The following is a 3,151-nucleotide window of genomic DNA, read 5'->3' as shown; positions in this document are numbered from 1 at the left end:
CATTTCTATTGAGCATGTGAAGACTGAAGAACAGCTAGCCGATATCTTCACAAAGCCCTTGGATGAGAAGAGATTTAGCAAGTTGCGGTGTGAGCTAAATATCCTAGAATCTTCGAATGTTCTTTGAAAAGGACACTCATCCTAACACTTATACAAAATTGATGACTTAGATGTGCAACACATGAAGAAACGTTTTACTTCAATCAATGAAGAATAACACTCTTAGTGTGAAGAAATTAATGAAGAATTTGATTCTTAGAACCCTACGATAATTATACGCAGTGTCTGAAATCATCATTCTTATACAGTGGGTCACGCCACCACCAAAAGTTGAAATTCCTCAAATTATTCATATTCTTCAACTTTGCATAGTCTTCACTGGTTCTGTCGTTTTTCTTCATTGGTTATATATATATATATATATATATAGTTATATATATATATATATATATATATGAGTTTATGTCCTCTACAACATTCACTTATTGCTATTTCTTCAAGTTGGTTTTCTGCTAAGTGAATGTGATCGGACCCTTCCCCTCTATGCTATACTCAACCCAATCTGTTCACAAATTCTTCATGTGCGTTCTATCTGAAACTCGTTCAAAATCTTCACTGTGTCCTTGTCAGCTGAAGAAATTGCGAACGAAACTTTAAAATCTATCTTATCTAAATTTTCGGCTTTGCCGCTCAAACCGTTCCGCATCCCACGATACACTTATCCACTCACCCACGATCTAACACAATCTCCACCTCTCACTACGTGGGTGACACATGTCATGCAAATAAGAAGGGTCAGGGGCACGTTCGTCCAATTTCTTCGGGCGAGCAGTTTTTCACCGTGGCTATAAATACCCCTCCTTCCCTTCCTCACTTCTTTTACTCCACTCGACCTCTCTCTCCGGCTCGAGCTTCTCAAACCCTAGCGCCGTCGCTACTTCATCGCCGCCGGTGAGGAAGAGCTTAACTGCCTCGACCTCGTCGCCGACGTACTCGCGCCGACCGCGGACATCTTCACTCCGCCGCCGCCGTCTTCCTCCGCCAAGTTAGGGCGTGGAAGATCTGCACAGATGAACTTCACATCTCCTCACTCTAGTTCATCGTGTTCTTCGTCCAGGGTAAATAAAAGTTACTTTTACTGCCCTCATTGATTCGAATGATTATCTACAAAATCTTCAAAAGTGTTTTTCTTCATATCTTCACACACTGAACACCTCACAAAGTCATCTGTTCTTGATTCGTTTCTCTAAGCATCATTTTTTTTCAAGATTCCTCAATTGTGTGGATCTTCGATCTATACAACTCTGGAACCTAAGACAAAGAACACTTAGTGAAAATCTTCAAGACTCATCTGGTCAAATTCCTCAAACTTGTTCTTTAAAAAAAACCTTCTGAGAACGCATATGACCTCTCCAAATTCCTTGCAACTATACTCTGTTCACAGGCACACATGTCAGCTACTGAATCACTAGGTTCTCATCAACTTAACTCATTTGCAGCATTCCTCGAAGAAAAGTTGCATACTTCTTTAGAGAATTCAATTGTTCAAATTCCTCAACTGAAGAAAATGGCTGATGGTAAAAGGCCACAGAAGGGAGGAAAGAGGCCTGAGGTAAATACAACGTTTGAAATCCCTGATGACATATATGCTGGGTACTGCACACCTACTGAGGAAACCAAGAATGAGTGCAAAGTGCGCATTCAGAAGATAGAGAGGAGATGGGCAAGAGAATGGAGGGAGTACAGATATGTTACTCCTAAGTACATGAAGAAATTCGCACTCAATCCTCCATGCCCAAGAGCACCACTGGCACCTGGCCAAATAGCAGATCCCACCAGCCTCAAGCGCGGTGAGGACTATCCTGAGGAATGGGCCAAGCGCCAAGGCAAGTTGGCTAAGCAAGCTAGAGAAGCAGTGAGGAAATTTAATGAAGACTCTGCTACTGCTGCTGCCTCTGCTGAGGCCTTTGCTGTCAAGCCAAAGAAGGCTATGTCAAAGAAGCTTGCGCGCAAGCCAAGTGCTTCACCAACAATGCCCTCAAGGCCAAGTTCCTCAGCAATGCCCTCACGGCCAGAATCCTCAAAGCCCTCACGGCAAATTCCTCATGCTGCTCCTGTTCCTCCAAAGTCCTCAGCTCCTCCGCCAAAGCCTTCAGCTGTTCCGACCAAATCCTCAGCACCTGTGCATCTCGCTTCGTGCCAAAGGACTGCCGGCATCTCCATTGCCTCAGGTGTCTCAGCTAGTTCCTCAGCTGCACCAAGTTCCTCAGCTGGCCCCTCACTGCTGAAGACAAAGGCCATTGCTGGACGAGGTCCACGCCCAAGTCTTCAAAAGAAGCAAGTCGCTTTCCAAGTGCCGTCTGATGAAGACGAAGCTGATAATGATGAATTTGCAGAAATCATCAGAGACAGGCAAGTCAGGGCCGCTAGAGCCAAAGGATCAGAGGTGCCACTGCTTTTGGATCCCAAGCTGATCCTCGACTACATTGATGATTGGCACAAGGACCCCAACACTCCCTTGCCTGACTTCAAGCTGACTCCTGGCCAAAGTCACATGCTGACCCACTTCATTCAAGAAGAAAAGTGGAAATTTGAGAAGGCCAGGCAGATCAAGAAAGCACAGTATAAGAAGGAGAAATTTCTGAAGAACAACGTTGTCACTATGACAACTGATGAACTTGTAAAAATCCAATCTGAAATCAAAACCCTCAGCGATGACTTCAAAGCCTACTATGCTGATTGGCAAGGAGCCAAAGTAAGATTTGTAAAGATAACTGAATAGTTCACTTCAAATGTTGCTGCCCTAATGCAATAGGAAATTCCTCAGGCCGAAGCATCTGCTCAGACTACTGAAGAAAATGCCAGCACCGCTGATGACAATCAGGCTGGTGAAGAAAATGTGAGTTCCAAGGCTGATGACTGCATTCCAGCCACTGAAGAAATTGCCAGGGCACCCACTAGTGGTCCGCCTGAAGAAACTGAAGAAATCAGGGCAACTGCATCAGTTGTGCCTGAAGAAAATCAACCAGATTCCTCAGCTGCTCCTGCACCAACACCAACTCCAATCCTTCCATCTGCATCAGATGTGAAGAAGACCAAGGCTGCAGAGCGTGCTGTAGTGAAGAAAAGGAAAGCATCAGCTGCTTCAGAT

This window comes from Triticum aestivum, chromosome 7A, assembly GCF_018294505.1.
Source record: "Triticum aestivum cultivar Chinese Spring chromosome 7A, IWGSC CS RefSeq v2.1, whole genome shotgun sequence".
Lineage (NCBI taxonomy): Eukaryota > Viridiplantae > Streptophyta > Magnoliopsida > Poales > Poaceae > Triticum > Triticum aestivum.
The sequence above is the reverse complement of the archived record's forward strand: the minus strand, read 5'-3'. Positions refer to the sequence as shown.